Raw genomic sequence first — 15,155 nt, 5'->3', positions numbered from 1 at the left:
CTAAATGTGCTCTTGGAGTATCTGCTTCTAGTAGGCTGCGCCAGCCTCTGTATGAGCCAGGCTAATGTCTGACCAATCAGGCGATCTCTTGTCTGATTGGTTCAGGTAATCCATCTTGCCTGTCAATCGCATTCACACACTTGGTGTTCTCATAGTTGCAGCACAGGTGTGGAGTGGAACAATTCATCTCTATTTTAACAACCGGCAATTCTTCCCTAGCACCGTCAAGAGGAAATCATGCTATAAAAACGATATATTTAACGCATGAACATCCGGATAAATGTGTGCACACACTCCCAAACAGGAACGTACTTTTTCATGCCTGCTGTGTTTGTGTAAAGATGAGCATGATCAAATGCATAGCAGGATCTGATTTAGACCATTCTATTATTCACAGTGAAATGTTGAGCCCATCTTAGGTTGTGCCTCGCTCGCATGTTCTCGCACATATGCACACACACACACAGACACATAAGCACACACACACACACACACACATTTATTGTTTCTGCTCCACTTTGTTTGTGTTTATCTATTTTCAGCCTGGACTCCCCTTTCTTCTCTCACGCCTGCATGAGAGACCTTCGGGCTGTATGCATGTGAAGCTTAGCTCCCCTGGGCAGGCCAGGGCTAATGGACCTACGCCTGCACACACTGTGCTCCGGATCTGGCTCATGCCAGATCACATAGGTAATTAGAGATGAGTTGTACGTCCAGTACAAAATATACTGGCAGAAAGGCCGTTGACAAACATAATAGTGATATGATTGAATGCGATTGATAGATCGTATTTCTCTCATTTACATTATTCGCTATATTAAACGTTAAAACATGTCTCTATCTCTTACTTTTCCAAAGGAGGGTTTTCTAGTGTTGGACTAAAATAACCAAATGGTAGTTGGCGGTAATAGAGGTGATCTCTCAATCCCATTTTTCTCAAAAAGAAGAATAAGAAGAGGGCTTTTGCATTGATTTTGCCCTCCATCTTTTTACCCATCTGCAACATATTCTATAACGCATCCCATAGCCTCATTGTTTCCTGTGCTATGGTTTAATAAATTAATGAAACACCAGAGTGTGTGCTTACCATCTTCACGGCACGCACGCCATGCGGTTAGGACCAGAATGTCCTGAGGTTTCACTGGCTTTGTGCTGTCCTCATAAGGCGCCCTGTGCATATCTTACCAGCTTCAACTCCTTACTTACATCAAGGACTCTGAAGACAAGCTCTCTGTTTATTTACTGATATATTGAAATGAAAAGGTGTTTATTATTATATGATCCCTTCATAATATGATGAAGGGTTGAGCTGGAATACAAATAGTGACTTTGTACTGTGTTAGCCAATTCCATATGACATAATAGCCCCTTGTGATCAGGGATGGCACCTAGTCCCCATGCCTTGTGGGTCCATGGGTGGAGAAACTTTTCCCTTCGCCGTTCTAAACGTCATCCCACATACCAGGCAGCCACATATCCAGGGGGTACTGTGTGGAGTGTGTGTGGTTGATGATTGGTTGAAGCAGCCTCCAGCAGCATTCTTGTCTGTGCTTGTGTTCTTGCGTTGCTTGTGAAACGTCACCACTCACAGCCCAAGTTCGATTTCAAAAATCTGCAATCAGCCAAGTAGGCTTCAGATGCCCGGATGTCACCTTGCTCCTGAAACATTGTGTGGGTTGAAAGGGCTCCACACAGCAGCAGTGGTGAGTCCATCCTGCCACCGTCCCCTCAGAAAGCCCCTGACCGCTCCATCCATGCATTGCCGAGGCGTAGTTTTCTGCTGTTGTTTGTATTGGAGTTATCTGTCAATCTATTGATTGCATTGTTATGTGGATGCACCCCAGCCCTGAATCGCTGGACCAATTCACGAATGCGTATTAGTCCCGAGCCTCTCACTTAATTTTTTATTTCCAAAGGTACCAACAGTTGCATACCAAAATGACACATTGGATAGACCTAAAATGTTCCGTTGCTTTCCAGTGCCTTGGTCCATGGTCAAACTAACTAAATTGCGTTTACAGTTCATAGGAGGTAACAGGTATTTTGTCAGCTGCAACGTAGCCTTACTGTGACTGTCCAGCCATTGGTCACCTGTTTGCTGCGTAGCTTGGAGGGAAAATAGACTCCACGCATTAATCATCTTTGGAGGAATAGAGGGAAACCGATACAGGCTGAAAAACATGACAATGGATTTCAGGGATCATCATTTTCTGATGCCTAATGCACATCCTGATAATCCCTTAATCACTTAATAACATAATTAGAAGTAAATCACAGATTTATGTGCCCATCAAAATGAGTAAATAAATAAATCTGCATTATAGGAATGTATGGACTCCTGCTATTGTAAAATGCTTTGGAATAAAACATCCACGAAATGGAATGTATATTCTTCATCTGCGAGTTATTTCTTTATAAAAGTATACACAACAATATAATATAACGTTGCAGAGAGAGAACCAAATGCATTATTCTAAAGCAATTAACCCTATTTGATATTCGTCAATAATTAACATAAATAAATACATTTAGGAGGCAGTTTGGAGCCCCAAATTCTAAATCGTATTCGTTATGTGATTGCATCTGCCGTAAAGTTTTGTCAGAAGAAATTAATAAGAAATGACTCTGAAACATTTCCTAATAAAATGTACCCAGGAGCAATGCGCATGGCCATTAATATAGCAGGAATAGACCTCACACATGCATGCATATAAGGGCATGCATGTGCAAACAAATTCTGACAACATTCTCTTCTCAACATATACAGATTGTATCATTATCTGTGCAGCAGAGTGTTGCTCATAAACAGGGAAGAGCAAATGAATGGGTAAACTACCCAGAATGTCATTTTAATACATATCCTGCCCAACATGAATTCCCTAGTCTTCTTCAAAAACAGCCATATGTGGGCTAAAGCAAGTAGCCTTGCCATCAGCCATGTTCCTTACAAGGCCAAAGTCTTTTGTATTTGGCCTGGGGGTATGAGGTGTCTGGAAGATGGACCAATCTCAGAGAAGCAGAGGGAAAACCACAGTACAGAGAGGAGCACGCAAAAACACTTCCACATGCAAAAGCATACTCCCAAGAAGACAAGCAGAACAGGATGTAAAGAAGATTTGAGGATAACAGAATCCAAATGAAGAACACTAATGAAGGATGACACGTTATGAATCACCAAAACTCCACAGGCTGGCCCCCTGCAAAAAGATGTATATAGCATCCACATACACTAACACACAAATACTTTTACATGCAGATTATACACACAGACACACACACGCACGCACGCACGCACACACACGCACACATACACACGTTTTGCAAAAAAACATTTAATTTTAAAGGAGTCTATTAAAGATCCTCTTTAAAATGGATACATTATTTTCATGAGTTTAGGATGGGAACGGAGATGGATAAACACATGCCGACAAAGAGAGGGAATCGCTAAATAAAGATACAGACAGTGGAACACTGAAAGTAGGATTGAGGAGGTGCTGTTGTGTCTACAGGTTCTTTAACAGGCCCAGGGAGTGGAGGTACTGCTGTGTTTAGGTTCTTTAACAGGCCCAGGAAGTGGAGGTACTGCTGTGTTTACAGGTTCTTTAACCTTGTGTGTGTGACTGCTGGTGGACAGGGCCTTTCACAGTAACAGACAGTTCGAGTCTCCTCCCACACAGACTCCCAAGTTATGCCATAAAAAGAACCCCCGTTTGTCTCCGCCTTCCTAGAATGGACATGCTCCACCCTCTGGGCTGGGCACTACTCCACCCTCTGGACTGGACACTACTCCACCCTCTGACTGGACACTACTCCACCCTCTGACTGCACACTACTCCACCCTCTGGACTGGACACTACTCCACCCTCTGGACTGGATACTGCTCCACCCTCTGACTGGACACTACTCCACCCTCTGACTGGACCCTACTCCACCCTCTGGACTGGACACTACTCCACCCTCTGTACTGGACACTACTCCACCCTCTGAACTGGACACTACTCCACCCTCTGGACTGGATACTGCTCCACCCTCTGGACCGGACACTACTCCACCCTCTGGACCGGACACTACTCCACCCTCTGGACTGGACACTACTCCACCCTCTGGACTTGACACTACTCCACCCTCTGGACTGGATACTGCTCCACCCTCTGGTCCGGACACTACTCCACCCTCTGGACTGGATACTACTCCACCCTCTGACTGGACACTACTCCACCCTCTGGGCTGGACACTACTCCACCCTCTGACTGGATACTGCTCCACCCTCTGGCTCGACACTACTCCACCCTCTGGCCCTCACGCTCTAGACTGGAGCAGCTGTATAGTCTGCGCTAAGACCCCTCCGAGCGGCGCAGTACAGCCAGATGGTGATTAGCTCGCTTTCCAGAAACATAAGGTCACAATACCGACAGCTCAAAGAGTCTTACCTTGTAGTGTAGCACTGTTCTTTCTTTCATTCACTGGTTCCTTCCCGCAAGTATGTACTCACCAGGGCCCGGTTTCCCGAAACCTTCTTAGAGCCTTCTTAACGCTAAGTCATTTGTAACCTCTACTTTAATTTCTACCTTAACATCTCGCGTGTTTCCCGAAACGTTCTTTGCTACGAATCTCTTACGTACGCCATTGGTTGGTAAGATTAGTCTGAAGCACTCGTAGAACCTTCTTAGCTCTACAATAGTGATGGTTCAGCTTCTGAAGTATATAATAGTAATGGGCCGCTAGTCGCCACCACTGTAACCTTTAGAAATCCCCGTTGCTCATGGAACTGCCACATTGGCAGTGTTGTGTTTCACCAATGGGTTTAAGTCATTCATGAAGAAAATAATTGCTGGAAACACACAAGCACAAGTCAGCAAGTGAGTCTACGGGCCCTATCTTGCATCGTTGCTCCTTAAACAGCGTTATTTTCCCTCCACCGCCACGCGTCGGTAAATTAGGGAATGATCTTGCGCCCCAAGGGGCAGTTCGGCGAAAGGAGGAGGCGTGTTCTGGCGCAAACGTTCCCTGGTGCTATTTTGCAGTTTCAGAAAACAATTCCGCCACAAACCAGGAAATACCTGGTTTAAAGGCAGTGGCGCGTTGTTCAGATGCTATATTAAGGGCGCATGCATAATGTTGCTTGTGCACCTCGCGCATACACTTTGCTTCTCTCATCTACCTAGCCACACATTCTTGGTAAATTATTTGGGAAAGAACAGCTGATACAGTGGTAATAAGTTGTACTTTTAAATCAATGCATCTGCAAACACCGTACAGCAAACACATATTTTCTTGACACAGACATCGTGTACAAGCCCATAACCTTTAGGATTGATGAGTATTTGATCGTGAGAAAACATTGTTTTACCACGAGTGAGTGTTAAAAATAATGAATGAATGTGGGCGCGCGTGTGTGCGTCCATCTGTTTAAACACACACAAACTAAACACATAACGCATAATACAGTCCATGGCAATGTATATTAACGGGGGGCCACATGCATATTAGGAACACAAGTCGATAACGATAATGCATACAATACTGGTAAGAAACGATGTTTGTTAATGTATTGCGTATATCATTAAATAGAAACACAGTTACCGCATATCATATGTGTGTTAAGTTTTCTTTGCCGAAATTTATTTGAGGACTCAGTATTTCTGAAGTTGTGGAAGAAAACGCTATTCCATGTGTGAATTAGGTCATATTATTTGGCCATAAACTGAGCCATTTGAAGTTGCAGTCTCAACGGAGACTGCAAACTCGTCAGTTTCAAATGCGCTCATAGCTCTTAAAGGGGATGGGAGATGGCACTCTCATTGGTTTATTGCACGTTACGCCCAAACCACACCTATGGGTAATTAGGCTACTTCAGACCAACCCTTTTTAGATTTGCGCCGGGCGTAAGAGTCATTTATCCGCCGGTAAAATAGCAACATCGCCATAGAACCACCCACAAAGCTACTTGCGTTTGGCGCTTCTCACTTGCGTTTCAGACCGTTAAAATAGGGCCCTACGAGCGAGGAGAGCGAGCGGTAGCGTGTGTCAGTCTTATGTCAAGAATCAGTGGCCGCTTCATTCCGACCATATTCCAAACTATAAGCAGCAGAGCCACTGACGGTCAAAGTGAAGGGTGTTACCCCCGAGAAAACATTGGAGGGAACATCTTCCCTGTGCTCCTCGACTATGGTCTGGGAGCCGACAGCAGGTAAGGTGTAACAGCAGGCTAGACCGCCCGGTTTCCCGATTACGTCCAACCTGGTCTAAGGAAAATGTGAATATTATATAGGCCTATATATAAACTTAGCACAAAAATTAAGGAAATTTGTGTTTGGTTGATTATTTCTCAGTGGTAACAATGCTTTTTGGCAATAAATCTTATACTGTTGAAAAGCCTGTATAGTTCCCTTTCAAATGGTGCCCCATTTGTAAGGAACATGCACTTGTGGGATGAGCAGCAGAGCAGATGCAGAATCTCATCTCTATACCTCTCTGCATTGAGATTGCCTGCAATGATGACAAGCCTCGTTTTTCCAGTGAGAGAGATGCCACCCCACACCATCACACTGCCTCCAGCAAAAGATGTTATTGTATCGGTGCAGCAATCAGCATAGCGTTCTACGCGTCTTCTCCACACTTTGACCCTATGATCCTGCCGTCGTAGGCAGAATCTGGACTCATCACTGAACATAACGTTCCTCCACATGTTCAGGTTCCAGTGCACGTGTTGCCGACACCAGCGCAAACGGGCCTGACGGTGAAGGGCAGTCATGGCAGGACTCCTGGCAGCCCTATGAGACCGGAGATTGGCTGCGTTTAGTCCGTTCCGGATTGTCTGGGCAGAGAGCTGTCGGCCATATCGTCCTGCAAACCTTGACTGCAAATCTGTAGAAGACAGCCTACGGCACCTAAGTGCAGACAGGGTGATGAAACGGTCTTCTTGGGGTGTCGTCTTCTTGGGACGCCCACTTCGCGGCATGTCTTTGACATCCCCCGTTATATGGAACTTGGCCTTCAGTTTGGAGAGGGTACTAGGGTTCACTCCAAATAATGCTGCAACTTGGTTGCGGAACACCAGCTTGAAGTTGCCCAATCAGGTGTCAAGCAGGCACCTGATTGGCAGAACCAGTAGCAGAAGCTCAAAACAAGTGTCAATAGCAAGAGCAAAATAACCTGTTTGGCAATGGCAGAAAAGATTTGGCAAATATGCAACCAACATACTCAGCGCTGCTGCTCATCCCACAAAAGCATGTTCCTTACTTTCCTTTCCTGGGGCACCATTTCAAAGGGAACTAAACAGGCTTTCCAACGGTATAAGATTTATTGCCAAAAAGCATTGTTACCACAGAGAAATAATCTACCAAACACAAATTTCCTTACTTTTTGTGCTAAGTTTATATACAATATGCAGAGTGCGTAGGGCACCAAGTACCTGGGGGGGCACCAAAAATTAAGGTTTGTAAAAAGAAAATATATATATATTATTACATTATTGAATTAAGAAAATATATTTCTCAATTTCGGCAGAGAGAGAAAGAGAGAAAGAAGGAGTGTGCGCAGATAGTAAACTACAGTGCACCTATTTATGTATAGCCGCCCTATGTCAAAAACCACAAATGACAAAAAGGGTCAATGCTTTGTATTATGGATACTCCAAGTTTTGCAGCAGATCATATTTATATATTTATTTATTTTGTTTGCTTCGAGGAGGTCTGGAAAAAATACATTTTGAAATGAAAGCTACATTTTTTAAAGTTTATTAAGCTTATTTTATACTGTTTATGCTGAGACTGCTTTGATTTTTGTTACCTGTAGGGGTCTGTGTGTGGGCTTTGCGCACCACCCAGCCAGTGTGTGTTTGTCAGGTGAAAACCAAATGTCCAAAAGAAGGAAAGGGCGGTGGTTGAAAGAAGTCTTTCGACCACTTATTACGTTCACTCGTTTCTTGTAATGGTTTGTTCGTTTCCCAGTATAATTTCCTTAATTTAGAAGACAGTTTTGTTCATTTTTGATTTGTACAGCCTAATAAATACAATATTTTTTTGAAGAGACCGGCTTCTAACTGGTGCTGGGCCCAGCACAGTCCCAGAATTAACACAGATGGAGGAGAAGGCGCTCGCGATTATAGGTGAGATCTCCTGTAATGGGATCTCGGGAGGCATCGACCTTAGAAGAGGTGACTCAGGACGCTCTCAAGCCAGGCGATCCCCATTCTCTGCCAGTACATCTCAGGCCACGGCGCTCCCCATCCCCAGCTGCGAGGACATCCCCAGCTTTGAGGATCACCCAGGACAGGCCGGCAGCTACCTCTTAGCCACTCAGAGCCTAATTGTTTGTCAATTTGCAAATTTCACAAATTGCTTGCAGAATTGTGCATGCCTTGACACTAGCCGCGTTTACATCGATACTTCTGATCCGATTAGAAGTGAAAGAACAGCTCAATCGAAATAAATGATATATAGGCTACGCCTCTGATCGGAACATAATTCCATGCGGAATAGAAGATGTGGTGTAGTCCGCTATAATCGTCATGTAGGCCTATACACTTATACCGATTGGTTTGGGGTGGGTGCGGCTGCTTTTTAGCTTAGAGAGATGGCATCAGCAGTTGCAGTAGTTCGCAATTGGTCCGTCGGTAGCCTACTTTTATGCAAACCGAACTAGACTGCTGTCAAGGAAAGTGGATTTTTTGCCTGATTCACGTCTTTCTTACCACTCCGTAAGTAGTCCGGTAACTTATCAACCCCAGCATGTCCGGTTGCTAAGCGACGTCAACGTCTATGGCGTACTATTTCTCTGCTGATCAACACTACAAATGGTAATTCTACAAAGACACACCGTGTGAATAAGCGGGATAATTATCCCGCCGTCTAATAAGTGGGATAATGTATAGAACGTCGCCGGTCATTATCGAAAATAATACCCTTCAGGGCGAAGAAAGACACCTCCGGTTCGCGTGGGGGTCCGGTTCACACTGTTGGGGCTCATTTTCCCGATAATGACCGGCGTCCTACAACATTATCCTTTACGTATATCATTTAAGTCCAGACCAACATAAGGGTTGTGCGCGGGAGACATACGGACGTACGCTTACCACTTTTGTAAATGCCATATATACAATATATTCGGATTGCATGATAGGAATAGATCTATTCAGATTAGAAATCTAATCGGATCAGAAGTGTCCATGTAAACGCAGCTACTGTCAATGTGGCAGTTCCATGCGCAACGGGGAGAGCTAAGAAGGTTCTACGAGCGCTTCAGACCAACCTTACAAACAAACGACTATGAAAGAGAATCCTAGCAAAGAACGTTTCATGAATCACGCGAAGAACTTTAAGAAGAGGTTATGAATGATGTAGTTAAGAAGGCTTTAAGAAGGCTTTAAGAAGGTTCCAGGAAACAGTTCGCATTCATAGCCAATTGAGGCCAAATGAAACGGCATGTTTGAATGAAGGATGTTGTCTCGGCTGTTCTTTGTTTTGGCCGTGGGTACTGCAAGGCGAGGTCAGCTCGACTTGCTCCCAATAATTTCGAAAACTCGCAACTTCAAAAAAACATTGTAGCCTATTTATTTTACAAATCAAAAATGAACAATACTGTCTTCTAAATTAAGGAAATTATACCAGGAAACGGATAAACCATTATAAGAAATGAGTAAACGTAATAAGTGGTGGAAAGACTTTTTTTAACCACCGCCTCTTTCCCTTGACATTTAGCTTTCACCTGACAATCACACACTGGCCGGGCGGTGCGCAGAGCCCACACAAAGACACCTACAGGTAACAAAAAGCAAAGCAGTCTCAGCATAAACAGTATTATATAATAAGCTACATGAACTTTTCAAAATTAGTTTTCATTTCAAAATGTCAATTTTTCTATATATTTTGATAAATCAGTGTAGGCTATGCTATGTTCGTCCATGGTTAAATAAATGTTTAGGCCTACTAGAAGGATTTCGAGCAATGTTTTATTCGTAAAGACTGCAATATTATTTAGAACGCTGTCATGCGCATGAAATTGAAACTCGATCTCTGAGCAATCGATTTCAGCATGTTCTTTCTGGACAGAGCCTTTTACGAACGACATAAGGAGTGTTTCCTAAGAAGACTCCTAAGAGACCATTCGGGAAACACGCCGATAGAGGTTAACAACTGTGATAAGTCTCAACGTAGGAGTCTTCGTAGCGCGCTAAGAGAGAACGTTGTCGTGAAACCGGGCCCAGAAAGCCAACTCATGCGTGACATCTCATCACCGCCAAGTCTCTCGCCCCCTATTCTTGTTATCCCGCCCCTCTTCCTTTTCCTCCTCGTGTCCTGATTGGCTTACAAACTAATCCATCAGACAATGTCTTTTTTTTGGCTCATGATAAAGAACTGACCCACTATTTCTCCTGTGAGAATGCACACAATAAGAACATACAGGTCCATGTATTGTACCCATTACACATAGGATTATCATGGACTTGGCACGTGAAGTCAGTTGAAATGTGATTATGATCTCAGAGTGGCATGGTGCCAGAGGGTGTACCATGGAGTGGTGCTGGGACTCCAGTCTGCATTAGGGCTATTGTTCACAGACTGAAAACATCTCATGAAAGGAAATCAAATAAATAAAGGCATGGCCTGAAGAGTGGAGATGAAAGCACGGGGAACATAAAAGCAGAAGCAGAGGGAGAGCGCGGGGACATGAGGGGAGATGTCACGGAGAGCAGGACTCATGGAGCACAGGTGGTAGCTGGAGGCCAGTGTTGTGGGAATGGGTTTCAGAGCAGCCGGGGTCAGCAGGACGGCACCGTGGCCTTTTTTTCGTCTGGTTGGTTTTCAAGGGACACTCGTCACGCATGCACGCACCCCCGTTCTGGCTGTAGAAGCATTGTGGTTCTCCTCAGGGAGATACTCTCTCTCTCCCTGTTTCGTTTTAATCCTATTAGTTTATCTATCGTTGTCCTTTCAGTCCCCTTTAAAGGTGCAATGTTTAGAAATGAGTGGCATCAAGCAGAACGGACATTGCAGAAATGTAATTTAATATTCATAAATATGTTGTTTCTACAGTCGCCCAGAACGGTCTAATGGCATATTCTGTTGGAAGCAATCTGCAACTTCACCGCCATTAAATCCTACACACTGCTCCTTTAAGTAATGTTGCCACACAGTGTATGTGTATATATATATATATATATATATATATATATATATATATATATATATATATATATATATATACACTCACAGACATGGAGGGAATTAAAGGGCCAAGGCAAAAGGCATCATGTAAACAAGTAACTCAAATGCTCCAGATGTGGTCCAGTCCTTAAGGGAGACAGATGGTGGTTACTGCACCCGTTTGAGGAAGAGGACTGCAGACAAGTCCATTTCCTCAGAGAAATCACAGCCATGGAGTGGTGTGCTCCAATAGTCGCTGTGCCCTAGAAGGACAAAGACCAGCCAAGGAGAAGTGTTGATCCTAATAGGCTGAATAAGGCTTTGAAGAGTGAGAACTGCATTCTACCAACAACAGATTACAACACATGGGCAGGTGCCCATGTGTTCTTTCTTTTCGACCAAGCAAGTGTTATCAGGCAGACACCACTACCCAGAAAGAGTGCCTAATGTATGACATATATAACTCCCATTAGTAAGTCCTACTTTAACAGACAATCTGAATGTGTGCCGGAAATCGTTCAAGGTCAAATGAGATTCCATTTTAATGGATGATATCCTCATCACCCCAGAACATCCAGAACATGAAGTGAAGCTCCAGAAAACCCCAGAAACTCAAGAATATGGGTTTGAAGTTAAACCATGAGAAATGCCTCTTTTGTTGTCGACCAGTCATCTGCCTCTACATTGCGTTGATAAGCACGTCATTTGTGCGGATGAAGCCAAGGTCAAGGCCATCACTGAGCTTGAGCCGCCAAGCTGCTCGAGCGACCGGAGAATAATGCTGGGAACGATCCACTACCTAGGTAGACACTAACTAAACCTGCGTGAGTTTACCAAACCTCATAACAACCTACTCAAACATGATGCCTCAGGGCTTCGAGTGCAGTGCAAGAAGAAGCCTTCAAGTAGATGAAACAACTCATTACATAATCACCTGTACGAGAATTATATATATATATTTGAGTAAGCCCAGCATGGAAGAAGTTTATTGCTGTCAATTACAATTAGGGCATTTAGCAGACGCTTTTATCCAAAGCAACTTACATCGGTTAATACACACATTGATGGCAGCGTCAACCACGCAAGGTGACAGCTAGCTCGTCAGGAGCAGTTAGGGTTAAGTGTCTTGCTCAGGGACACATCAACACTCAGCTAGGAGGAGCTGGGGATCGAACTAGCAACCTTTTGGTTACAAGACTACCTCCTGAGCTACCACCTCGACACCCCACAAGCCAGTCCTGGCTTGTGGGAATCTTTCCAGATGCCGCTATTGCCAGGACCAGGATGATGCATTTTAATGACCTTGATTTAGTGCCTATGAGGTCAGAGACTACTGCCAGGTATGATGAACTATCAGCCCATATCAGAATATGTGCCAGTGAAAGAACTTGTTATAGCAGATCTCCTTTCTAGACATCCCCAAGCAGCTTTGACACAAGAAACTGTGAGCAGTCAAATACAGGCCTATAAAGAAGCTAATCAAAAAGCATGGCCTATATCCACCACTTTCTTGACTTAGCCAAGCAGCACACTTTACAGGATGCTGAGCTGCAAATGGTCAAACGATGTGATGAAGGGGTGGCCCAAATATGCAATACAAGAAAAGGGCTAGTGTGGCACAACGATACAATTAGTAGTGCCACAAAACATGAGGACTGTGATGTATTGAGATATTGCAGTGCATACTTGATGGGAATTAAGGCATTCTGAATTGCAGATAATGGGCTAGGTGTAGTGTGGGAGACATTCAGGAAAAGTCAGCACATGTAAACACGAGTCCAAGCCATGTCATGAGTCCAAGCCTACTCAGAAAAGAGAACCTCTGAGTAGCAGCTAACATGGAAACTGAATAAAGAAAACAACTTATTAGTTGTAGACAATTTTTCAAGATATATAGCAGTAGCCAACTTCGCAGACATGTCAGGTAAAACCAATAGAGCTAAAAGGAAAAACATCTTTGCCAGATTGGGATGCCTTAATAAACAAATAACATAATTTTCCCCAAACCTAATCCTGTTTTTTTTTGTAATGTCCCTTATTCCTCTTGGTTCCTAATTGTAGTGTTTTCTGCCTATTCTTGGAACAGATATTGAGTTGCTTTGTTAAAGGCCCTTTTTTGTTACGTACTGAGTCGTCGGCATTCCCTCCTTGTTCCTACTGCCCCTCCAGCACTGACTCAGACACACAGAGCTCCTAGAGTCCAGGTAGGCATGACATCACACTCCCCTCTTGAACATGTTCTTCGCTGTGCTGGCTCCTTTGTAGTTAATAGTCTGCAGATTCACACTTTTCTTGTGATTTTGTCAAGAAATTACAGAAATATACCAGAAAAGTTTGACTGTTTTACAAGATGTAAGAACACCTTGTGGTAGTGTAGATAATTTAAAGGTGCAGTAGGTAAGATTGAAGAGGTATTATTTGAATTTGTGAGTGAAGTGCGTGTGAAAATATCAGTTTCTCGCTGACGCCGCCTGCCTGTTTGAAACTATCAATATTTCAGACAAAAAACAACAACAGACGAATCTCGTGTACAAATAAAGCTGATGTTTAATTTGCATTCATTTGGCAGACTGTCTGGCCCCCTTCCTGTTCAGACAGATTTCCAGACGTCCTGGCCTGGGTCAGGCAAATCCCAACCTTTAGATGACCAAGATGGCTGCTGATGTGAAGCAGTCTGGTAAATGAGCTTTGCAACAGTAATAAGCAAACTGGAAGGTTAATTTTCTCTAAAAGAAATAAAAAAACACTGCACCTTAAGCGTTTGTTGATAAGCAAGATGTATTGTACTTTGGATAGAATTTGGTCAAATGTATTATACCAACAGCTTTCAGTGCTACATCACACGTCTCTTTTCTCTGATTAGTTGTAGGTCCGTCAAATTGTGTCCAAAGGTGTTTGGGTCTGGTTGTTGGCGGCCCTTGGAAATCGAAAACGAATTAAGAAGTTCCAGGCTTAAACCTATTTGCTAATTATTCAGGTGATTTCAGGCTTATCGCTTCCCTGATAAATTGAGGAATATATCTTGTCAGTCAATCACAAGTGTGTTGATCAACGAAATCTAGCTCTCTTCTCTCAAATTTTACCTTGAGGATGTTTGATGGGAATTTGACATCATCTTAACTTCTACACCAGAGGTGTCAAACACAAGGCCCGCGGGCCGAATCCGGCTACCTCATTTTATGTGGCCCGCGGGAGCTTCAAATGAATTTGAAGATCTTAAAAAAATAGGCAAAAATGCAGAAAAGTTCTGCCACACCCCCCTGATAACCTCATTGCATTCAACACCAAGAAGCCCTGTGTAAAATGGTTCTGGAACTGGATGATAAAATGACCGGTCAACTGGTCATTATATGGCAGTGATACAGGCTTGTGGCCTGGACCACTGCCAGTTCCAGCAGTTTTTGAAGGAGGTTGCTCAGAATATTGAGATGTGACATACCCTACAGAATTAAGGTGGAAGGACCGCAGTCCTCAAACAAGTTTTTGAGCTTGGTAAAGTTCATGTAATAACTTATGTTTGATGATATTACTGTTTTTTATTCACTTGAACAGTTTGATCTCTCATTTATTGAGTAATGTTGGTTTTCTTAACCTGATAAATTAAAGGGATTTATGTTATTATAACACAGAGCAATTTTCTTACTTGCCTACATATATTTTCAAATGTATGTAATTGCATGTACAAGTATGCAATGTATATTTATCCACTTGAATAAATAATAATCAAACACACAGACAGTTATTTAACAGTATCTTAAGGAATAGTTCAATTATATAGTCTTACAGTTACAACCGGCCCTTTCAGGGAAACCATAATGCTTGTGTGGCCTGGGGTGAAAATGAGTTTGACACCCCTGCTCTACACGGTCTAGGAGGTAGAGGAGGAGCTTAGGGCTCTGGCAGTAAACTTCTCAAACATTTTTCCAATAGCATGTTTTAAATAATAGTTTTTTAATTACTTGAATTACTGTTTAAAGTAATAACAATGTACGTAATAACAACGTAAAA

This window comes from Pollachius pollachius, assembly GCF_949987615.1.
Source record: "Pollachius pollachius genome assembly, chromosome: 2".
In the NCBI taxonomy this organism is placed as follows: Eukaryota; Metazoa; Chordata; class Actinopteri; order Gadiformes; family Gadidae; genus Pollachius; species Pollachius pollachius.
This window is presented reverse-complemented; position numbering follows the sequence as displayed.